Source organism: Mytilus californianus, unplaced genomic scaffold (assembly GCF_021869535.1).
Source record: "Mytilus californianus isolate M0D057914Y unplaced genomic scaffold, xbMytCali1.0.p SCAF_12, whole genome shotgun sequence".
Lineage (NCBI taxonomy): Eukaryota > Metazoa > Mollusca > Bivalvia > Mytilida > Mytilidae > Mytilus > Mytilus californianus.
This window is the reverse complement of record NW_026262604.1, coordinates 51,788,754-51,815,754: the sequence shown is the minus strand read 5'-3', so window position 1 is coordinate 51,815,754 and position 27,001 is coordinate 51,788,754. Positions and strand designations below refer to the sequence as shown.

At 32.0% G+C, this 27,001-nt stretch overlaps 1 pseudogene; it reads right to left on the bottom strand.

Moving 5' to 3' along the window:
* Nucleotides 1-2,225: 2,225 nt before the first annotated feature.
* Nucleotides 2,226-25,498, bottom strand: LOC127721119 (deleted in malignant brain tumors 1 protein-like; annotated as a pseudogene).
* Nucleotides 25,499-27,001: the final 1,503 nt, after the last annotated feature.

The following is a 27,001-nucleotide window of genomic DNA, read 5'->3' as shown; positions in this document are numbered from 1 at the left end:
TAAAAAACATACAAGACTAACAAAGGCCAGAGGCTCCTGACTTGGAACAGGCGCAAAAATGCGGCGGGGTTTAACATGTTTTGTGAGATCTCAACCCTCCCCTATACCTCTAGCCAATGTAGAATAAACAAACACACAGTAATACGCACAGTAAAACCCAGTTAAGAAGAAGTCCGAGTCCGATGTCAGAATAGGTAGCAAAAGAAACTAAGCAAAATGACAATGATACATAAATTAACAAGGGACTACTAACAATTACTGACATGCCAGCTCCAGACCTCGATTAAACTGATTGAAAGATTATGTCTTCATCATATGAAAATCAAGCACAATCTCTCCCGTTAGGGGTTTAGAATCATTCCATCATAAAATATATGAGAAGAACATAACCCATGAACATGAATATATATGTAGGACTCAGAGGTGCGATGAGGACGCTGAAGCGCGATGGTCACACTAAAAATGCGATTGGGCGTTCGCTGATGCGCGATAGTATATATCAATCGTGATGGCAAGTTTAATATCTACGAATGTTCGATTCTTCAACGAAGATTTGTTTAACAGTTAGTATATAAATTTACATTCGTTATTGTCAATGCACGTCCTTAGTTAAAGTTGCAAACTAAATGAGAAATCATCATCTTTGATTTTCTGCATGTGAACATAATTCTGCGTTAATATTTTATCTTTACTTGGTTCCTCTCATGAGATACTCGTTTACCGTAATTTCATAGTACAGAAAGTCCGAGGCTGTCTGTGGACCCGTATGTATTTAGAGAATGCCACACTCCACCGTACATACAAACATAACCTTTTGTTGATTTCGGAAAACAAATCCGGTACAGAGGGTTAACTTTCCCCTCTCCACAAATCACTCCCGGTTTCCCATTGTATTAGATGATTATAAGTCTCTTATTAACTTAACAAATTTGAAAAATTCCTTCTAACGAACAGATTGACTTCTACCTCAACATCAAAAGATTTGAAAATATATTTTATGTAATCCATCGCACTTCAGCGTTACCATCAGCGAAGCTATCAACAAAATAGCGTCACCATCGTACTTCGGCTTATCAAAAACGCACTTTAGCGTCAAATCAATGCGCATCAGCGTAACCATCACGGTTTGGAGAACACACGCGGTTCAGAGTCCTGTATATATATATATATATATATATATATATTGTCGTTTGTTGATGTGGTTGTTAAGTGTTTCTCGTTTCTCGTTTTTTACATAGATTAGACCGTTGGTTTTCCTGTTTGAATTGTTTTACACTAGTCATTTTGGGGGAGTTTATAGCTTGCTGTTCGTTGTGAGCCAAGGCTCCGTGTTGAAGGCCGTACTTTGACCTATAATTGTTTACTTTTTACACATTAGAACTTGGATGGAGAGTTGTCTCATTAGCGCTCATACCACATCTTCTTATATCTATATCGAGCGTAAATCATTAACTTAAGTGTGTTACATTATTTAAATGTGGTTGCATTTTTTTTATCGTAATAAATTTCCGTGGTTCAACACAATGTTGATATTCGGATAAAATTTGTGTGCGTTGTTTTGTCATCCATGCAAATGAAACTTGCATTTTGTGATTCATCTAAGACCACGAAAAAATACAATCACACAAATAATTATGAATCCCTCGTAATGAATGTTCAAAATAATTATATTTAAAGATGAGTGGGTTTGTTTTTCAATCCAGTAAGGAAGTATATGATTTTCTTAAAATGTATATAATGTAATGTGTAAAAACAGTACTTCATTGATTTTGTAAATGCTTAATAATGGCGGAAAGACATGCTACTGCCAAACTAGAGATTTCAACTCCTTCAGACAATGCTGGCCGTTCTATTTAGGCCATTTTGGTTTTATAATGCTCTGAAACGTTTTTATATCTGGCTTTTTAAAACTTTTGCTCTCGAGTGAACAAATGATGGTTACTTTAAAGACTTGTGTTGAATGAACGTTAATAGTAGCATACAGTTTATCATATATAAAAAAAAAAAAACAAAAGTTGCTAAGTATGAAGCATGTTTCTAATTTAAATACCATCAGAACTATGAGATCAAATATTGTCTTCAAAATGATTAGAAATCTTATCTAAAACATTATACCAAAGACGGGTTCAAACAAATCAGTCATACTCGACTGTTTCAATTGAGTTGGAAACTGAGTTTTCTATTGAAGTAACATGAATTTAACTTTCATGAGATGCTAGAGTGAATTACCCATATCTGTTGTACCCCAACATTGCACATATTACTTTAGCTTCGTTTGTGTCAAAGTCGTCATCACAAATAGTTCCCCAGGCCCCATTATGATATATCTCAACACGTCCTTCCCAATAATAATTACCACCAATCAGCCTAACATCTGAAAAATTAATATAATAGTAATACAATGTACGATATCTTCTTTTTTTTAAATACGAAATTATACAAGGGAATAAAAAAAAAGAATTCTTGTGTTTATTTGAATGTAAAATCACTTGGCTTAAGTAAAGACAAATAAAAAAAATAATTATTTTATGGAGTTTTCTTTTTCATGCATGATGAAAATTTTTATATTGAGGCATTTGTTGTTGAACACGCTTAAATCAATTTTTAAGACACTTTCTAAACGCTAGATTTAACATTGGATATTTTAGTAAAAACTTACTCGTATACGAAACACTAGTTTCTCCTGAAAAAAAATATAACATAACGTTTGTAAATACATGTATTTGTTATAAATTTAGAACTTAAAGATTTGCTTGCGAAAAATATGACAACGTTTATATAGATTTTAGTGCTCTATTTGGGGCAACTTTTCAACGTTTGTGTTGGGTTTGGGTTTTTTTTTTAACAGTCTTGTTACAGCATTTGTTTTTTAAATCTGTTTCAGTTTTTTACTTGGTCATGAACTTAATTTAAAGACTTTAAATGTACGTACAATATCTATAAATCTGCTTTGTATAATGCCTAGAGTATGACTGGGTATCCCGTTCCACGTAAGCCTTTACACAAGTAGCTTTTTTTCAAAAAGCACCCATAAAGCACAAACTGCTTACCCTTCATACTACATTGAATCGAGTTTTTAGAGAAGATAATATTGTTTAATCTCATCTTTTGATGTTGCGACTGTCCTTCTCCGACTCGTGATCCCCACTGACATACTTTGGATGTCATATCATCAATTCATTAACACAGTTTTGCATAAATATTCACCAAAATTTATTAGGCTATTCAAGAATAATATATTTTCTTCTTTTAAAGGACAATTTAAAATCTTGAAATAAAAACAAATGTCAACTTATAACGAAATGCATACCTGAATAGAGAAGCTTTGTAACTGACTTCTCGGTGGTAATCGAGTCTGAAATAAAAAAAAAAGTAAAATAGCAAAGATACCGAACTCCAGGAAAATTCAAAACGGAAAGTCCTTTATCAAATGGCAAAATTAAAAGCTCAAACACATCAAACGAATGGAAAACAACTGTCATATTCCTGACTTGGTACTGGCATTTCCTTATTTTGAAAATGGTAGATTAAACCTGGAATGGGAAGAAGACACAGACATCAAATGCGTACTAAACTGGATGTCGATATTTTTAGATTTTTTTCCATTCAACTTTATCATGAACCGGACACTCGAAATATGATAAAGTCTTGGAAGCCATATATGTTTAATAACTTATTAACTAATTGTTTGCATTCCAGTTTGCAACAAACGTCCAAGCATACACCTGATTTATTGTTATTAATCCAATTGTGAGAACAGGGATATGAATTTCTTATACAAAAATTCAATTTAAAAGAATAGATCATTCATCTTAAACATATTTATTTAAGCATCAAAGCGAAAACATGTGCTATGTCCAAACATGTTCTATATGATATGGATTATAATCATCAACTATCGATTATGTATCTCGACTTTAAGGTAAACTATATTGCATCAACTAATAACCTTCATTTACTGATATAAAACAAGTTTTGAATTATATTACCGTGTACAATGCTGTGTATGGAAATTAATCTATATTCTAGATGATAAGATATTTTTGTCATAATAATAATAAAAAGAAACACATATGAGTAACGTTAAATTAAATGCGAACACAATGAATTAATACGGATAACACGATTGTAATCACCAAGGAAATTAGCGTTTAATTACAAATTTAATGTAACCATTTTTTTGAAAAGAGAGACTTAAAGGGAGGCGAAAGATACCATAAGGGCAATCAAACTCATACGTAGAAAATAAACTGACAACTATTCTTAACATACTGAATAAGTTAAATTTAATATACTATTTAGATTAATGCAACAGTACTTACCGAAGTTTAAATCTCATAATACGAATACAAAATAAGATAGCAAACAAAAATTGAGCAATATGCATCAAATCCAAAGGAGGCGAAACCGAATATGTCGACAGGATAAGTGTATCCTGCTATCCGAATATGTCGACAGGGTAAGTTTATCCTGTTATACATGCATTATCCGCCATGCAAATCCACAATTAATTGTCATTACTAATAGAAATTATGCAATTTGAGTTGAAGGTGCATCATTTCATCATGAAGCCAATCTTCAAAATACTCCCACATGATTTAATAATCCCTGAAACAACAGTACAATAATATATTTATTCACTTTACATACCACATTCAATATATAACTTGTAAGTGCAGTAATTGTTGTTTCCGAAATTGCGTCCAGTACAATCTTCTACGCCATTGCTATAGTAATAACCAGGACAATAAAAATCTGTAACTATAGCAGGTCGACTCTCATAGTATTTAGATATGCTGTATGCTCTACAATAATAAAGAATGAAGTATTTTTAGTTTTGACGAAACTTAACGAAGAAATCTCACATGAAACGGAAGAAATACAAGTTGAATGACACATATTTAGAAATTCTGTATGCTATTCATATCTGATAATTGCTATTGATTATTATTTGCTCTTGCATATCAACGTATCTAGTTTTCATCAGGATTGTCCGGAAAATCGTTATAATTCCAAAACTAGAATTATAATTCACATTGTTTATGAAATCATTCAAACAGTATAATTACATACGATGAGTATCCAAGAGAGCGACAGACTGAGTCGAACTGGTATGCAGATTGATTAGAGTGTGTGTAACAGACATAGCCCCATCTTCCGTTGTAGTAAAGCATTAGTGACCCTCGATAACCTGCGGTTAAGCGTATTGAAATATTACCTGTAACAAGACAATTATATTCTTAAAAATAACCGGTTTGATTGAAGAAGGATTGGAATAAAACTGGAAGGTTAGATAAAAATGAGTTTCTAAAGAAAACAAACAACTTTGGCAGAGGTATGTGGAGAATTGACTTAAATAGACATTTCTTGCTGTCAACCGTAACTAGACAGCGCTGTTCCTTTGCTTTTTGTGTGTTTTTTGCTGTGCATGTACTGATTTTGCGTCATGAATGGATATCCCATATCCTTTGTTTTTCTATAATCCAACATTCTGTTGGTATCTATATTTCGGCATTACATACATTTTCTCCGACTGTTTATGACGTTTTACAATAATTTCATTGGATATGTATAGTTGGATAATTGAGTCTTAGTCACAAGTTAGTGGAGGGTTGGCCTCATAAAAATATGTTTAACACCTCCACATTCTGTATGTGTCTGTCCCGGAGTTCGGTATATCTATTATTTTACTTTTTCCTAAGTCAGGAGCCTGGAATTCCGTAGTTGTCGTTGTTGCTGTTTAGCATATTTGTTTTTCGTTTATTGTTTTGCATATAAATCAGGGCGTTAGTTTTCTCGTTTCAAATGTTATTTCGGGGCCAACTAACTTGCTATGTTGTATGGATTTGTGCTAATTGATAAAAGCCGTACGTGAGCGAAATATGCTGACTTCTACGTCAGTTTGTTCTCTGATGGAGAGTTGTCCGTTTGTCTATTGCAAATCATACCACATCTTCTTATATATATATATATATCACACAAGGTTAGCGGTCACCATCTCAAGAGGAACATCTTTTCATGGTCTTTTGGATACTTAATCGATCTGTTGTGTTTCCTTTTGTGTTCTATTATCTACATAACATTGTTACTGAGTCTGCATTGGCATAGCGAGCAATAAATGCATAGCAGGAAGCACTAGATTTGTAGACGCATTCGATGTCGATCCATTTCGATGTTATTCCTTTTTTTTTCTTTTTTTGCTACCCGCTTTGGGTTTTTTTTCAAAGCGAGGTTGAATATCAGTAAATTACTCCTGCCTTTTATTCAAATAGATTAAATTCAGGTAAAGGGTGATAATCTGATGTTAAATAAAATTTCATCAATTGATATTGTTTGGTTGCTGTTTGGGTGACTTTTATACTATTTTCTTTTATTCTTTGGTATACCCAAAAACAAAACTAGACGAGATAGTGTAAAAACCAAATCAGGAATATGACAGTTGTTTTCCATTCGTTTGATGTGTTAAAGCTTTTGATTTTGCCAATTGTTAAGGACTTTCCGTTTTGAAATTTCCTTGGAGTTCGGTATTTCTGTTGTTTTAACTTTTCGACAACAATGTATCAATTGATGACAATCTTTGAAAAAGAGGGTAATACAAATATACTGAATTTCTATGCAATCTTATTATGCCTTAAATATTATTTGATAGTCTTGATATAAAAAAAAAATAACGGAATAGCATTGAACTCTCAATTGGTTTTTAAATACAATAATACAAAGAAATATATCAATCTGTAAATACCTCCAAGTGTATCAGACGTTGTCGTATCATAATGATAAGTAGAAGATTCAGAATCTGAAAATATATTTCAAAATAAACCAATTATAAAAGAAAGAAATCAAATGGAACAACAAACAAGAAATTATCTTTACAGTTTATATTTTACAAACCTTTCTAAAATCGTCCGTTTATTAATTTTTAAATTATAAAGAAACTAAGGTTTTAACTCCCGCAGGCAAAGTTGACCTTTGATGGATTTGGCTATTTTGTTTAGGTACTTTTGTTCATATAGCTTTTCAACTGTTTCAACTGTTTCGGTTCTTATACATGTTCGGCTTTCAAATATTCGGCTTTGAGCGTTCCTGATGAAGGTAAATCCAGAAAAGCGGTTTGGACGCATGAAATTAATAACATGTTGATTTCATTTTTACAGAATAATCGGTTCGAGTTACAATGTACACCCGTCGAGCTACTCACAACTATAAAAACAAATCCAGTGATATGTCATACCTGAAGACAAGTCATGGAAAAGGAAAGGGGGTAGGGATTATAGCCACGAGAAAGGAAATGTTTCCATGATTACCTCTTACAAAGACACTACACATGCATTTAACAATTTTAATGCACCAGGTAATTAATGATAGATTAACACTTAAATAAGCAGACTGTATGCAGTAGTTATCAATAATCGGGTTTATTCATGCTCAAATGAGTACAGTTATTAAACATTCATCTTTTTACATATATAGTAGTAAACGTTGACGTTTGATGTAAATATTTCGCTGGATAACAATGAATTGGAATAACGACATTTCAATTTAAATTGACATTTAATTTTTAGATCTAAACTAATAATGGCGAATTATGTAGAAGAATAAGATATCATCCTCTCAATAACCAATAAAAATGATGTATAAAACATATACTTTATACTTTTTTCGAAAGACAATGAGAAGATTATAAATTCATTGCAACAATTTTGAAAATCGTGGACATTTCAATTTCTGAATATCGCAATTCGTTGACAATAAAAGGTTATCATAAGGATACATAATTAAAAAAATGCTATAATACTCACATGATTTTGGATTTGCTATAAAAAATGAAATAAGGTTTGTACATAATATTACAAAAAGAATAATAATTGCCCGGTGAGATCCGTAAATATAGTATGTTGCAATTGTGAAATTAAAATTTAGCAGGATTTCTACTACTATAATGATGAATTCCAAGTTTTTTGGGGATATGTATATTTGCGATACATTTAAAATTGATATTTTGCAATTTTGACATAGTTACATAGAGTCTAATTCACATCGAAGTTTAATTGTTATATTTATTACTAACCAGTCAAATTAGACATTTTACTGACTTCTCAGAGATTTTTTACTACATACAATTTGACTACAAATGTTGTCTGCGATAAGACAAGGGATCCTTTATTAGTTGAATATATTATAAGGAAAAATTGATTAAACGGACCATCTCAACAGTAAATCATTCAATTTATTTCATAATGAATATGTATATTGTTTCTAAAAACTCATAGATGAAAACATGATTGGCCTCACAGTCTTAAGGATGTACACCTCTGAGGAGCCACAAATTTCTAGAATTAAACTTTTTTTCTTAACCTGGTTTTTGGGTTTATATGACTGTAAAAAAATAATTGGCGAAGAAAAAATCATATGGTGGTGCACTTCTTTTTTTGCCACGGCCCTTTGAAAGTACCCAATTTTGATGATTTTCCAATTTTTCATCAATTTTTAACCATTTCTGGGCTATTATCGTGAAAAAAATCACAGTTCCACAATTTTTCATACTTTCAATAAAGATGAAATGGACCAATCTGAACAAATTTAACTTAAACAAACTATGGGTAGGTGGTAATATAAGAAAGTTTTATCATATTCTGATGCTTTTTCGTGTCAAATTGACCATGCTGTCAATTTTGTAAATTTGTGATTTTTCTCTGTTTTAAGAACAAAATGCATATTATTTCAACTTCTTTGTTATAAATGATTGAAAAAAATACATATCTAAGAAATTTGAAAAGAAAAAAGTGATATGGGATGTACATGTTTCTGGTAAAATCATTTCTTGTACCCCTCGCCCTTTTACTCAAAATTTTGGCTAAAAAGACTGACTTGATTGGTAATAAAATTTGAAAAATTTATTTCTCAAAAACTACTTATTGCAATTACACAAATTTGTCACAGAGTTAAGTTTGATTATAATATTTATTAAATTCATTATATAATTTATCAAAATTGCTATTTTCCACTTGTATCACATGTTTTGGAAATAATTCCAGAACGAGATTTCAACGAGACTAAAACGTCAGAAGAATACATCCTTAATGCGTATAACCCACATCAAAGTAGTCAAAAACATTTGCATGATACCGAATCATATGGACTTAATCGTGGCACTTGAAAACTTTACTATGTATGATACTGTCAAAGAGTTTGCAAAGCAAACAAAATACTGCTATCGAGAATAACAGAATGATAGAAAACATAAACTGATCATCTTAAACTATCTGCAGTCATATATTTTAATGGAAAGACAACCATTATTTCAGTAAAACTGATAAGTGAAAGTGTGATTTTCAAAATTTTCGTTTTCCTGATTTAAAAGTAGAAGCAGTCATTACTTTGGATTCATTATTATTTGTTGGATACCAATTTTCGTATATTTCGTGGCTACCCAGGAACCACGAATTCCAATGTCCAACGAATTATAACTTTTGTGTAGGAAATTATGCAGACTTTAGCAAAACCACGAAATCAAATATCCACGAAAATGCAAGTTTTCCTCAATCCATGAAAATTGGTACCTACGAAAATAAATGAATCCACAGTATATCTTATATTTTCAGTTATATTGTTTAATATGCACACGGAAAATGCGTAAATTCAATACTCACCACAGGAAATACTAGCATCTTCATTGTGTGAACAGTCATTTTGGTACCATCCGTTAGATTTACACTGAGCTATATCGTTCTCATATCCTGAACACTCTATATCATCTAACATTATGGACCCAGAACCTCCCCCAAATCTTGAGCTGCCATATGACGTAACGGACCTGCGACATAAACAATCGTGAATGTAAACAATGGCTACGTTCAATTTAGAGCAGTTATGCACTAAGTTATATTAAACTTAATTCAACTTATATTGTGTATGATTTATATAAACTTATATTCTAGTAGACTGCATTCATGTGATTTGTTATTCTGTGCTGTATACTTAGTCTACTGTGTATGATTACAAGCATTAGGTGAAAGTGTTTGGTGACCGCGAAATCCAGAATTTATGAATATTTCGTTGATGCAAAAAATACTATTTTAGAAAAAAACAGATAACACTCTTTATTTATAAGTTTAACAAAACAAACTTAGCATCCTTATACAATGGACCAATTTAGGAATGTCTTGCTTTATACTGCATATTCGGATCTGCCAAGACATTTCAACGTATATAACGAGGCCTGAATCTGAATATTTTAAATGATAAATATATTTAGCCTAATTTTAAATAATTGCTAGAAATATTCCATACATAGATTGGTTCGAAGGCTCTTAATTTTAAAATATTCAAACGGTTCTCTCTACACCTGTTCAACAAATCATGACCATAGGTAAAATAATATATAAATTTTCTTTCAAAACCATTTCCAACAAACGAAGCATAAATATCCCACGCTATTGTTACTTGTAACTGCTTCCCTAATGAACAGGCATAATTGTTGATCAACAGATTTCAAGTTCCTGATATTTTATGACAATATCAAACATCTAGAGATTCACAACATGAGGGGAATATCGGGAGAACATGAACTTACTCAGCTACTTTGATATGATATGCTTTAAGTCGCATAAAAGGGGTGACGAAGCGTTGGCCAGAAATGTTATATGTACTTGGGGAACACATACACGCTATAAAGGTTACATAACATTTTTTAAGCGTAATGTTGAGGAAAAGCATATGTATAACATTGAAAAGAATAGTCAAAGTGTGTTATTAGTTTACACAGGGACGCAATAAAATGATATGTTTTACATACTGCTCAACACAGCCTTAATATTTTAATATTTTTCAACTGTATACCAAACTATATATGTATTAAACACAAAATTATTATGTTCGCATAAAAATAGCGAGCCCGACCGATGCGTTTTCATTAAAATTTATTCCCATTTTTCGCTATATTTCCATTTTATATTTGAGCGATTACAGTCATCAAAACTGGAAAATGAGGAACTAAACAAATTTAACAATATAAAATAATTAAACAATTATACTAGAAGAGTATCATCCTATGTTATTTAAAACTGGATTGCTCCTTGAAATGAAAGCAATGTCTTTATAACTTCTTTGCTGAAGATTTTTATTCGTATTTCAGAAAAATGATATTTAAAAAAAAAATGGGTAAAAGATGTGTTACGAGCGTAATCAGATATTTTCAGTGGAAACCAAAATTTAAGGCTTCCGCATTATTAATTTACTGTGGGAGAATAAATGTTCAAAATGTCAAAATCGATATCGAACTACGTAATCATGGTAATGTAGATTGTGTCTTGTTGCAATTGTTATGGTTTTTCCATTTGAATCTACTTTCAAATTTAAAAGAAACCATATAAAATATTTAATAGAACTTCCTACAGATTTAATGAAATCTGTATGTAAGTTTAGATTTGTTAATAATAAACTGCCAGTTGAAAAGGGCAGGTTTTGGGGAATAGCGAGAGATGAAAGAATTTGTGATATTTGTGACTGTAACTCATTAGGTGACGGATTTCATTATTTATTTCAATATTCTTATTTCAGGAAAATGTAAAGCCAAAAAAATTCACTACAAATTCAAATGTTGATAAATTTCATGCTTTATTTAACTCAAACAATTATAATGTTAATTTCAAAGCTGCAAAATTGTGTCAATTCATACTTTCTTTAGGAACATGATTGAAGTTACTGTATATTCATACATTTATTCAAATATGATGTTTATGTTTATATAATATGTCCGTCTTCCATATATTTGGAAATGCCTATCATGTATATATTTTAACTTGTTCATTGAATCAACCTATTTTTTTATATTGTGTTAATTTATGTTCAATTGTATTTGTTCACATACCCTAGTTAAGGCTCGTGAGAAATAAAAACTTGAAACTTGAAACTTGAAGTAGTATATGCTTCCTTTTGTTATCACCGACAATTGTCTGATAAAGCTTTATGAAAATAAAATATTATCGACTGACTTTATTTGTAGAATGAACGTTAAAATGACGTTACAAAACAACTTACCCGTATCTGCTGTATCCTAACATAGAACAAATGACTTGAGCGTCTTGTCGATCGAACTGGTCATCACAGATAGTTCCCCAGTGACCACGATAGTACACCTCTACACGCCCTTCCCAATTATAATAACCACCAACAAGTCTGATCGCTGAAATAAACACACATATATCATGTATATATTATGATAAATTAACTTTGAAACGAAACGTAACTTTTTTTTCTTTGACATCAGTTAATACAAAAATATTCTATAAAATATCAGTCCAAACACGCCATACAACATGTACAAGACCAGTACACATACAAATCCCTCATACTGGACAGAATTCATACATATTTAGCAAAATCATTATTACCTTTATTATTACCCACAACTTAAGATTTATAAGCGATACAACTTATAATTTCTTCCAAAAAAGTATAACAAAAATATCGAACTCTAGGGCAAATTCAAAAAGGGGAAGTCCATAAAACTGACAAATTCAAACGCCACCAATCAACGGAACAAGTGAAAAACAACTACCATATTCCTGACTAGGTACAGGCATTTTCCAAGAAAAAAAAATTGTGCTAAACTGGTTTTAGTTACTAAATATTTATTCCTGAGACAGTACTAATTTCAATATCAACCCATAGTGTGCCAGTTGCTGCATTCAAAATTTATTTAAGATACTTTTATATCACTTAACATTAATCTCAAAATCACCCCAGATCGGGCCAACGTTTACATCTTTTCCATTTTGAACATTTTCCTAAGCATGGAAATACCTCAATTCTTTGTGATGATCAAATACGCATTGAAAATCACTTCATTAAATTGAAATATCAAACAAAGAAATAAAGAAAAATATCTTTTAGTAAAACAGTAAAATACAGATGGAAAACAAATAGGTTATCCAGACATATTAAGACAATCATCAACATAGCATTAAACTGTTTTTTTGGGGGTATCTCAGTAAATACAACTTGTTGCCATGGAGTCCAGTGGATTTAAAATATATAACATTTCGTATTTTTTGTGTTACCATTAAACACCAATGTTATGAAAAAATACTTTTTTGACATTCCTTTCAAAGGTCAGTGCATGCTGACATAGCCTCCTTTAAAAATACATTATATACTTACACAACTGCATACAAACATATGTAGTTTTTAAACAGACAGATAAACAAACAAAATATATAGAGATATAGGAAAAAAACAGAAGAAATCAGTTATATGCCTGTATGTGTGATTGTGTCTGATTACTAAATTTAGATTTTAAATATATATATTCAACAATTGATCTTTTGGTATATTAAATTGTTAAAACTTTGTATTTGATTTTCATCAGTTTGCGCAAGCGTCAGTGTCTTGCTTCTTGCTGTTATAATTTCTAGGTACAATACAAGATCATATTTATAAGAGTATTACGTAAAAGTGAATATACAAGGGTATTTAAATGAATAATTATTAAAATTATTGTTCAAACAGATTAAAACTCAAACATACTTACGAGTGCTTGTAAACGAAGTAATGTCTGAAAAGAAAAATGATTTATATATGACCTTCGTTCAATGTTTTTGTATTTTCATTAATAATACGTATGTACTTTCTTTCACTAACGAAACTATCTTTCAAATGTGTATTCTGCAATACGGTAATCTAAATAGGGTCAACAAATTTAGCTTATGGTGAATCAATATAAATATATGTTTGGTTGATTATTGGTGTTAAACGCCTCCTTTAGCACTCTTATCTTCATAATGACGGCCAGATTTACTTGGTGGAGAAAGCCGGAGTGCCTGCAGAGATCTGAGTAGATAGTGCCTGTTACATTCGAAGTTTGAACTCACGAAGTTATAAGAGTTGACAGGTTAGTGATAATATAAATGTTATACTAAGACATCTCCACAACCGATTCCCAATATAAATGTAATTTAAAAAAGAACTTATACGCTGTTTTACAAATCTGCTTGATGAATAATAACAAATTATAATAAAGTCAAACAATATTACGAAAATTGCATTAGATAAACCTTGAACCAAACTATATCTGAACTCATTGTATGAATAGTGATGCATATAAGTCTACATGTAGTACACTGTGATAAGACACGAGCTTTAATTTACAATTTTTAGAAGAACAAAAGTCGTACTAAAATCCTAAGAGGGAAGATATTATCACAATTACATAAAGGTTACATAAAACTATTACTCTAAAGCAAATCTGTAATGCTGAAATATGTACTTGTCTCCTAAACGTTACATTCAAATAATCTCACCTGTAGTAATCCAGTCACTTGTTGTTTGCTCATTACGGTTACCTATAAAATATAAGCTTCATATTAAATAGTTTCTGATACAATGTTTGTGTTTTTCTGCACTCCATGAATTCTTTGTGAAATTTTCAAAACAAAACCGATAATGATATCTTCAATATGATGCTTTTATTTAGCCTTTTTAACCTTTTCTACTCGAGCGTCACTGATGAGTCTTTTGTAGACGAAACGCGCGTCTGACGCAAATACAAAATTTAAATCCTGGTATCTATGATGAGTTTATTTACCAAAAGAAAATCTGTATCATAAGTTGAACAAACCCAGACAACTACATGAACAAAAATACAAACACGAACTGTCCACAAAATTAGAGAAAACTGAATGCTTAGTAACACAACGTGTTAACAAATGGCTTCCATTACTTTTTTTTACTTTACTTACTTCCTTAAAAAACTCATGCATACAGGTAATAGACTATAAAGACAGAGCCAATACATTGGACATAAGGAATATCATGGAGGACAGGCAACAAAGGTTAAAGTATAAATACCAGACTGAAAAGAGGAAATCTGTTTGAATCCGTTATAGTATCGACTGCCTAAGGAAAGCCACGTCTACCAAACAAACAAAATGTTGCCAATCAACCTATTATATCATCTTGCTTATGGCAGTTTCAGAAAACAATGTTCTCTAAGAATCATTTATATCTTTTCAAAATATGGTGTGCTACATACAATTTGGTTCCAATTCCTTGTAAGGATATATACTTATAATCCGGAAACACTTTTCCTGCAAACATTTTGAGTTTTTTGTTATGTACATTGTACCTACAATTGTTGGCCGTTAGCTTTGACCTGATTGCCACAAAATCAATTGTGACCTTCTTTACATAATATGAGACTATACATATAAGAAAGGTTGCTAACTGATGTAAAGTATTTGAATTAGCATTCGACTTAGAGATTGTGACCTCAAAATCAATAGGTTTTGCCGTCATCATGTGTGACCATAAATCCAAGTATGGTTCCAACCCCATATAAAATGTGTGACTTAACAGTTGGAAACCATTTTCTCCACAAAGAGTCTATTTAAATATATTTGACCTTGACCTCTTATAATTACCTTAGACAACATTAAATCAAATTAAGGCAATATCGATCTTTCTCTTGTGTCCCTATGACAATATATGCATGCATGGTTACAATTCGACATACAGTATGTGATAAGGCATCCAGAAACCAAAAACACTGACGGACTATAGGCCATGCTAAGAATTCACAGTGTGGTGTATAAAAGTGAAAAGTGAGAATCCATGAAGTTTTAAGATAGGGATATCAACTTTAAAAGAGCTTGAACATTAAATTGCTATAACTTACGAACACAAATCTTTAGGGGTTTAAATCAGAAAATTAGAAAACTTGATTGAATTGCGAAAAATATTCTAAAACAGCTCAATCAATAAATTCCAAGGGATAAATGGTAAGATAAAGACAGGTCAGATGGATATATTGCCTACTATTTAAAACTATTATAAACAAATGTTTACTCGATGGACACAGCTGAAAAATCATTTAGCGATCAGACAAGCATAACAAATGATAATAGTATTTGTCTGTCATGGAGATGTAGTTGTGGAAGAATGATTTAGGTCTTTTTGGTGACAAAAAAGAAAAGAAAAGGATCTCGTTGATAAGAAGTACTGTTTCGAAAAAAAAGTCAATTGAATAATGACCATAATAGTTTATAATGTGGATAATGGAAACATAGATCATATGTTTGAGAGTCTGGATGGGGGGTTAATCATTTCTGTATTCTTTAATGTATTTATACATTTTTCTTTATCTTTAAAGAAAACGCTTATTATGTAAAGTTCTCATGAACATTATTTACTTTTAAATTTATTTATAATAATATGACTTTTCTCTTATGTATATCGTAAATTTCTGTAATCAGTATTGAATTACCTAATTCTTTTATTTTCCCCTGGTGTTCATTTATCTCTTTTCATTCAAACCCCATTCAGACCCTTATGTCATAATTTTTTTAACGGATAGATTTAATGACGCTTTTATTTAAATATTTTTTTTATGTAACGATTTTAAAATGACTAAAAAGTATAGCAATGTTCCCCTTTTGAATATATACTTGATAATGTATTACCTTTACTGTCATACCTTCATCGGATTGTACGGACAAAGTATTGTTATTGACGTAGAAAATAAAAAAAAAATGTATGTTATCTTAGTTTCTGTCAAAAAAGAAAATCAATTAGTAAAAGGAATCATTCAAGGATACATGTAGTAACTGCTATTTGGAGTCAACTGATTATTACGGTCATCTTAACTTATTTGCAGATTTTTCTTCGCTGAATATTTTGGTTAATGATGATTTCTCTCTATCTATTAGTTATGGTTTAGACCAACAAACAATAACTCCTATAGGAAGTGAATTGACAATGTTAGTCTTATTGATTTATATGGAGATCTTGTCCTAGCAATTTTTTGCTATTTCAATTTCTTTCTTCCAATTTAGGAGTTTCTACTAAAACACACACATTGGTAAAAACTGCTATTCGTCGGCATTAACTCCTATATGGAGTCGACTGACAATTTCAGTTAATTAACCTCATGGTAGATCGGTTTAGTTTTATTTTTTCTCTCTATATTCTCAAGTTTCCGTTAGGAAGCACAAAAATGGGTTAACATCAGCATTCAAGGGCAATAACTTCTATAGGGACTCGGTTGAAAATTTCGGCTATGTTGACTCATTTGTAGATCTTGTCCTTTTGTTCATTTTTGCCATTACATAATTCTAATTATCTATTATAGTTTTCAAGATAATGGTATTTCAGTGTATATCTTGACATTATATACAGGTCTGCCCTGTAAGAATTATCTATCAATAACAGTTTGGCAAATTATAGACAATACTTGCATTTTACTTCCATATTCTAATTTAAGGCTTGGTAGCAATTTATATTGGCAAGCGGGGTCAACATATATAATCAGTTCGAGCATCCGTGAAGAGACATTATTTATCTAAATGCGCATCTGGTGCTGCAACAATGGTACCGTTAATATTATTACTATCACTAGGGCGATACCTTGGCTGGTGGACTCGATGTTAATTATCACCAGCCAGAAGCCAGTACTTCGGTATTGGCATGAACATACATATTTTGTTATATTTAAATTTGCTGTTATATTATACCAAAATCATTTTAACTTGAGGAGTGTATCTTTCTCGTGCATAGCTCTGATACTTGTTCTGTTAATTGATAGCATTTGATTTTGTCAGATTTGATGGACTATCCCCTTTTTTACATTTGCCTTGGACGTTTGATATTGTTGTTATACTTTTTTTTGACGTAACCAAATATGTATATTCCCAGTAACTCCATTCAAACAGAAAACTGTTTTGGCAGATCATTGAAAATAAATGTTGAGGTTTACCATTACACCAGAACGTATAACAACACAAACATATTCTATCACTGTACCAGCAATCTATTCAATTACACGATAGTTATCCTCTCTCGTCATATAGTGTGATTGTAATATTAGAAGAATGGTCTTTAAAGTTTTAGATTTCAAGCCCGTGCTAAAATACGAGCATATTGTATTTCAACTGATCAGCAAAGTCATGATTTTGGGCTATTTCGATTCTAAGACAACATCGTATGCGTTTTTATGAATCCATTACCTGAAGTCAATCGGCGTAAATGACGTCAATGACCAATCGAATCAGGGTTGTATTGGCAAAAAAATACGTCAATGTGAAAAGAATTTGTTGAAAGCAGATTTAATTTGTAATATAATAAGATTGATAAAATTTGTTCAATACCTAAATAAGTATGTATTCTACTAAAATAAAGAAGTCCAATTTGTTAACCGGCATGACGTAAAAACGACGAACCAAAGACTCCAACTTTATATATAACTAATAAAGGAGGACATTTAACAAACTGTATCGGTACAGAATAAATGTGAACATTTGCCTACCCAGTTTTCCATCATGGCCGTGACGGTTTTTACTACCAGAAATGTTTAAGTAAGAAAACCAGGACGGGTTCAAACAGAAATTTTTTGAAAGAAGAGAAAACTTTGACCTTTTCATCAGCATGACTTTATCAGATGACAATACGAATTCTAAAAATCCAGGCTAAAAATAAGGCGTAGGTACTTTAGTTCAGTCACGGACTCGCGAGTGTGTTCTAGATAATTGAAACAAATATAGGATTCAAAATATTTATTTTCGATTGTAAAAAAGAATACTCGTTGAAAGCGATACACATCCATCCTCCTTCATTTGACAGCGGGCATTTTGAAATGTGATAACTTGATAACACTGATCAATTCATCCAAGGGACAACTCGTAAATTCAAGCCCCAATAAATTATTTCTTAAATATTTAAAACAGTTGGCAAACCTGGCGATTTAGTACTTTAATATAACTGTGTTCATCTATGATATATTTAATCAAACTCAATGCAGTATCAGAATCAAATGTGAATTTAGGATTTATTTGAACGGCTGTAAACACACGTTTGGATTCCCTCCCAGAGCATATACATATGTTATTACCATAAGTGTGGTCAATTAGTTAATCGTATTGGTTCAAATAGAAATTAAGTTACATTTACATAATGATCAAGTAATTTTATTTTAAAGATTAACGCCTGTACCTTCGCAAGCAACGCCAGCATCTTCACCATGCCCACAATTATGATGAAATAAACCATTGGACCGACAATCTTTAATGTTAGCTTCTGTTCCATAACATTTTAAATCATCAAGCACAATAGGTCCATAGCCGCTCCCAAAACGAGCTCCAGAATAAGGGACTGATCTAAAAATAAACATTGTGTTTGTTATATTATTCTGTTTCGATATCTAATCAGAGAATGCACAACGTAATTCATTAGGACGAAAGGTTTATTGTGTAATAATCCATTGTAAGAATTGAATATGTTATTTCAAGTAAAATTATCTATATTTGTTACAAATAACTTATTATTTCAAAATAATGAAAATGAAAATTTAAGTCAGGGAATTACACGTTGAAATAAGTGATTGCAAACACTATATCTTGAAGTCTTCTCTTCGTTCTTTCTTTGGCATTTTTAACGTTTTGACTCGAGCGTCACTGATGAGTCTTTTGAAGACAAAACGAGTGTCTGTCGTACATAATTGTAATCCTCACTTACCAGCAACTATCGTTTAACTCGAGTTAAAACAATTCAGTTGCTTAATGAAATCCTACAAAAAAAAAGTTGATTTACCCTTTTACATAGAGATTGTCTTTAATTTGAAAATTAGACTTGGCATAGTTGAAAAATTAAACGTCCGGTGTTTTTGTTATTGATTAAACTGGGGATTTTTTGAATTGATAACGACATTAGGTCCACTTTATAATTGGAAAACAGGGATTGCATCGTTTCCATATCCATTGTGACTGAAAACTGATTAACATATTAAATGATACGATGAAGGTGTTCTCGAGAGGAAAGATGGAGATTATTTAAGACCCAAATGTACTTATCATGCATGGGCAGACATCTCATCCAAAAAGTACTTTTTTTTTCACCTATTTGATCGGTACCACTGTTTGTGTACCCTCAATTCCCAGTGCATCTGTATCGACATATTTAATCATTTGAATGATAAAATTCCAGTTTATAAATTTATGCCCCCATTCACATACACAGATTTTCCCTACGAGTCCTTACGGATCCCAAACTCGTAGTCAATCGCAAGCATCCTTAAATACCTCGCTGGTATCCGTAAATAATTCGTCACAAGCGCAACAATTCGCAAACACTCTTAAGCATCCATGGAAGGAGAGGCAAATTTTTTGACATGTCAAAAATATTCTTTTGATTGTCCATGGGTTGATTTTTCCGTAAGTATCGTAAACTGCTCGCAACAACACGTAACCATTCATAAACTGCTAGAAATAATCCGTAAATGACTCGTAACATTTTTTAACGATTTGTTACGGTTAGTTTACGATTTGTTTAATGATTATTTACGGATCATTTACGTGTTGTTTACGATTTCATTTGGGTCGTGTTACGATGGCTTTATGGATTGTTACAAGTTATTACGAGCACTTTACAATTACTTTATGTATTTGTAGGTATTGTTAACGACTTGCGGAAAGGTATTTTGCAGGAAATGATCAAACTGTCCAAAGAGGGTTCTGCGGGCTGGCCAGGTATTGCACCAAACCATTCTGCGAGCTTGTCCCCTCCTACGACTCGGTCGAGGAATATCTGGTATCTGCTCGGATTCGTCCTCTTCTCTTTGGATGTCAGTTATCTAATGATGATACATTGAGAGATGGACGATTTTTGCATTTTTTGGCATAAACTCGTAAGGACTCGTAAATAATCGTAACGTATTCGTATCTTACTCGCAACTTTTCGTAACAACACATAAATAGGTCGTAACTAACACGTAAAAGCTTCGACGAATAGTAACATTTCGTAACATACTCGTAACAATCTGTAAAAGACCCGTACCTTGCTTGTAATTATCCGTGACAACTCGCTATTTGTCGTGAAATTTTCATCGTAATAACTCGTAATAATCCGTCATGAACCATAGCTCGTAATAACTCGTAACAACACATAATCGTTTGTAAAAGTGGCAAAGTTGTAAGGATCCGTGAACTAGTACGATCTGTATAGACTCGTATGAAAAATCCGTGTATGTGAAGGAGGCATTAGGTAGCTGTGGAAAACTGAGGTCGCACGCTCTCCGAAAGAGTTCTTCGTAGACGGTATTTGCTGTTTTTGTTTATGGCCTTTTGGTGCATTCCAAACTACTCAATTATATTTCTAGCTCTATAACAATTATTTCTCGAATTTTCCTGGAAGGTATTTCAAAAACATACAAATATAGGCAGACTTTTGTCGATTACTTAAAAATTGTACAGTTGTAGGCGCCAATGAAAAATGGTACATGAAATGCATTCTTACAGAAACAATATGTCGCACGTATTGACTTGCTACATTTATCCCATACGTAATTCACAGTATCAGCCAAAAGACAGTATGTGTTTACGGACAAAATTAAAAGTCTTTGCACGTTACAGCTCACTGCTGTCAGGCTGTTGAACGAACATTAAGGACACCTGTTGCAGTTACAGGGAAAGTGTTAACGTCGCTTACGTTAAGGGCATCCGATACAGTTTCACATTATATTGTCATTTTTATAATTTTGAAATATGTTGTAGCCCTGGACAAGCTATAAAAGAAATCACCAAATAAAACATAGGTCACCTTGTGTGTTTTCGAGAAAATTGAGGCTGAAAATTGGGGATTTTTGCACTTTAGTAAAAAAGTTAGAAAAATTTTGGAGTAGATATTCTTCGTCATAAATTGATAAGATTGGATTCAATCTGAAGCTGTGATAAGTGAAAATAAGGGAAAAATAAATCCCGACAAGAATGACTAGTTAATTCTTCAAGCCATGCTTAAAATTACGGATAATATGCTCAAAGTTGGATATTTTTTTACCTTAAATGTGGAAATCGAGAGGTTCTTAAAATGTAATTTTCCCCATTTTTCTACAGTAACTGTCTTTTGTCATACTTTCTCCAAATAATAAATAAAAAATATATATCACCGTACTGGATTCGAAAATAATTCGCGATTTATCCTAAAAGTTTATCGGCGACATTTTCAAAGTGTTTATATATTGCTTATAAAGGGCTAGCTTAAAATAATTTTTTTTTAAATGAAAAAATGTGTATCATAAATAACTCTCTCTTTTATTCTGTTCATGTTCCAAGTGAGAAACATCTCAGGTATAGTTATTGCGTTCTGTTGAATTTTTTTACGGCTTAATGTAAAGACTCGCGGTAATTTAGAGCTAGACATGTCGGAACTGTACACACTCGTGTATTGTTGAAGACCATATGTTGACCTCTACAAGTTTTTTTTTGTTTTGGTTGGTGGGCTGCTGTTTCATTGACATACCCTAAAAACATCCTTTTACTCACATTTTAATCGCTTTTAATAATTTCACATTTATTCATAAAATCAAACTGTTATTCGGGTGAATGATTACAGTTCAAGAAAACTTCACAATAACTTTGAAATATTTTATAATTTTTTATCTGGCAAAAATGATTCAATTTATATCTGAAAAACGGGACGTTACCTATACATTTTTTTATGCATCCGTAATAAATATAGTTTTGATTTTTGTGTCCTTTCTAATCATTTCCCAAATATCCAACATATACCGTCCTAAATTACAATTTTAAAGCAAGTCACTAAAAGCATTTATAATTAATAAATGTTCAGAAATACCATATAATGTTGAGGAAACCACAAAGTATACTTTGATGATTTTTAAACAGATTTTTAAGACCTTTGAAAAAAAGACTATCAGTGTGTAATAGATTTATTGAAAACTGGCCCTACCTCTTTTGGTTTTGTGCCATTATATTGGCATACATTCTCCTCGTTATAACCAGTATTTCATGTGTTTTTTTTTAAAGTTTTGATTGAAATCGGAATACTTATCATTATAGCGTAATTTTGTTGGTAAATTACTATATATTATTTTAAAAGTTGTATCATCGCTAATAATTGCGGCATACTATAATTATTGCGTCCTCTCTTATTTGAAATAAATAAATGGAATAAAATGTTCCGTGAGGAAATTTACCTCTTTTGAAGTATTGATGTGACATTACAATGATTAAAACTGCACTATCTGAATTTCCGATATGAAATTTGACACAAATTGATATTGAAAATCGGACCCAAATCAAAATTTGATCAGGAATGAATGATGATAAAAATGATAATTAGCATGCATTATGTTAACACCAAATTATTAAAGGGTCAGTCGTCTTGAGATTGCTCACTATACGATATTTTGTTCACTTCATTGTTAAAGACCTCACAGAAGCTTGAACACGAGGAACAGCAGAAACAGTAATAAGTGTTAATTTCTTATGATTTTATATATCAAAATGTAAGAATCAAAGCACTAATCTTAAAGACATAGAAGTTGACGTGTCTAGGGAACATAAGTTGGAGCATCGTTAAATACTAAATACCGTTCTTGGAAGCGTTTTTTTATTACGGAAAATTACACGCATGACGTCCCGCCGAAAGTGACGTTTTGCGAACGCTTCGAACGCTTTAACGTCGCGTCAATAGTTAACTCCCTTGAAACTGTATCGGATGCCCTTAAATGTTATTTTTGGAGACGTCAAAATATGCATGACATATCGGGAAAAATATATTTTTCACTGATTTAAATCATTAGCTTAAAACGAGTACATGGACCCATGATTTAAAAAAAAATGACATTTGGCTCATAAAGGTAAATTTTTTGAACAAAGTGTAAATATAAACCTCAGATGATTTTTTTTTAGATAAATATACAGCAACTATGCCGTTTTTTTCTAAGAAAAAAACCGGTCAGACCGACAGCCGGTCAAAATGACCAACAGACTGACAACGTGATTACAATAAACCCCAATCAACAAATCATATTCACTTTTGTTATCTCTAAATTGTATATGTATCATAATCACTTAATCTAGATGTCTTATAGCTTTGCAATCTTACCCAGCTTTAGAATATCCAAGCATACCACAAATAACATGTGCTTCTTCTACTCCAAACCCATCATCACAAATTGTCCCCCAGCTTCCATTTACGTAGATTTCTACTCGTCCTTCCCAAGGTTGATTACCATTTACCAGCCGAACTTTCAGATAATCTTTAGAAAGAAAAACTGTTCATTTAGTACAAATACGCGAATAAAAAATGCAAAACAATAATTATATCAAAGAGCTTGGGAGCTCTGATGGAAAATATGGCGATTGTTTCTATTTTTGGGGTATCAATATTTACAGAGAAAAAAATGCAAAAACAGTTAAGCTTACCATTATAAAATATTTTGAATTTCAATATGGTGTAAGAGGTCAGATTTTCAAAAGTCTTTGTGAACGCATCTTTATTTATACTCACAAATAACAAACTTTATAAACTGCAACTAAGATGACAACAAGAGTGCACATACTAAAATGTCGCGCCTGCTTTATTTGATTAAATTATAAGTCATACCATTCACCAAATAGAATTGGCCTATTGCATATACTCAGATACTGTAAGCCAAAGAGGCAGAAAAACAGACCTGATTGCCGAAATTGAACATTGACTAAACTATGAAAATGAGGTCAAGGTCTGATGAATCTTATCAGACAGACATGTACACCTTATAATCATTCCTTACGACTAATATAGGTGACCAATGGCTTACAGTATTTGATAAATGGACAAAAGCATGAAAACCTGCCAGACAGACATGTCTACCTAACAATGATTCTATGATACATGTATATACCAAATATAGTGGGTATATGGCTTAAAGTATCATAGATAGAGCCCAAACAGGGAAAGCATAAAACATTAACACATTGTCTGATGAATCCCCAAAACGGTCAAGGTCAGATGAAACCAGTCAGATGGACATATACACCTTACATTCATTCCATACACCAAATGTAGTTGACCTATTGCTCATAGTATCTGAGATATGCACTTGACCATGAAAATTTAACATTGATCACTAATCCATGAAATGAGGTTGAGTTGAACAATGTCTGACGGATTTATTTAGGCCTTGCAAGCATCCAATATACCAAATAAAGTTACCCTATAACTCATAATAATGGATTATTTCACCGCGACAAAACAACTTTAACAAGCATTCTGAGAGTATTGCATGGCGCAATACGTAGTCCCCTTCCAGTTAAAAATTCATTGCACTGGAATAACTAACTTGATCTTTAACTTGTCCTTGTTAAATGATATACCAAATACCCAATCAATATCTTTAAGTTTAATGAAAAAATGCAGAAAACTGATTACTTGCCTAAATTTTCTAAATCCAAGGAACATAACTATGTACAAAATCACCAGATCGGAACAAAATTCAAGCTTGATCTGTAACTTGTCATGGTAACCTATATATCAATATCAAGCACGACGAAAAAAGTGCGGAAAACTGATTACTTGCGTGAATTTGCGTGAATTTTCAAATTCCAAGGACCATAGCAAAATCAAAGTGTGGAAAGCTGATTTGCCGGACAGAAATATGGACAATAGACAGACGGACGGAGTGCAAACCTGAACCTTGTTGATAGGGTACGAAATGACTATAATCCATTACATCATGAAAAGAAAACAACGCCACCTATGTCACAATAACAGTCCATTAGCTGTTTTGCTTTACTCAAGTACCGCACGAAGATAGTTCTCCGTTGCATGAAGAAAATTCATTTTATAAATATGTTTAATAAACAAATATCGATTTCTGCGAATGATTTTAATACTAATAATTCATTACTGGCCAACTTTTGAAAATCCCTTATTTTGTTTTGTGCTCTAGAAAAAAAGTCATTTATTTTTTTATATGATATACTTATGATGAGCTTATAAGCCTTTTCCTTCTTTTTATTTGCATGATTCTAGTACTTATATTATTGTGTAGAAAAGATGAACGTGTAGCTAGAATACCAGGATATATTTTCGTTCTCGAATATTAAAGTGATTGTTGACTTTTACAATTTAAAAATATGCACAATGAAGGACATTTATCTGATTCCTTATGAAAAATAAAAGATAGCACATTGAACTTTAACATGTTTAAATGATTTGGTAATTTAATCACAAAAATGACTGCATGATCTGTTACAATACGTGTAATGTCCAAAATCCACTTTTTTATGTTTATGGTAGTACTGCACCTTTGAATTTTACCAAACATCCATGCTTTTCTTCTTAAGTTGTGTCAGAACCTTCTTGCAGATGAAAATTCACCTGCCAGGAAGGCATGATTTTTTTTTTACAATTCTGACATACAGACAGAGTGTTCCAAACAAGTTCAAAATTTAGCATTTTTTGCAGTGCCCAATAATCACGAGTAACAACGATTTCTATTGGCTGATCACGATTGTCTCCCTTGGAAAAGTTAAATATCGGGAACAATCATTTTTATCGAGTAGAATTTCACAAAATGATGATTTAGACCTTTTCACGATCACGATATCGTGCAATCGTGACAAGGGGTCAAAATTGTGTAGTTTACGCCTCAATCATCAAAGTTGGCAGGTATCAATTATTTATGAGTACAGCTATGATATTCCTGATTCTACGAAGTGCGGAATTCCCACCATGACGTCACTAGGTTTGATATATTTGGAATATTTCGTTATACTGATTTTTTCGGATTTTAAAAGAAACGGAAATAGTGAAGGGGAGAGCTCAAGATACGATAATATCACGAGAAACAGAAGAGAAATGTGTACCACAATATTTAAAGTCAATCTGTTCATTTGTTTATCTCCTCATCGAATCAGTATGATTTTTTGAGGTGTTTCGAACTATGAAATACAAAATGATTGACGTGAGAGGCTTGGAAAGAAGAACGACTGGCGAACCCTATATGGAATTGACGGCTTGAAGCCGTCTTTTCCCAATAACTGGGTTGTTGTCATCTGCAGGTTAAGATCTTATACTGAGTTCTAATAGAAGTTAAACACCTACATGTATTTTTCGTTTAATTAATATTCTGACCGACCTTCTTTGGCAGTTGACCAAGTTTTGCGAGATTTTTTAATACGTGTCTACATATTAATTAATATCATGATAATAGATACTTCATTAAAAG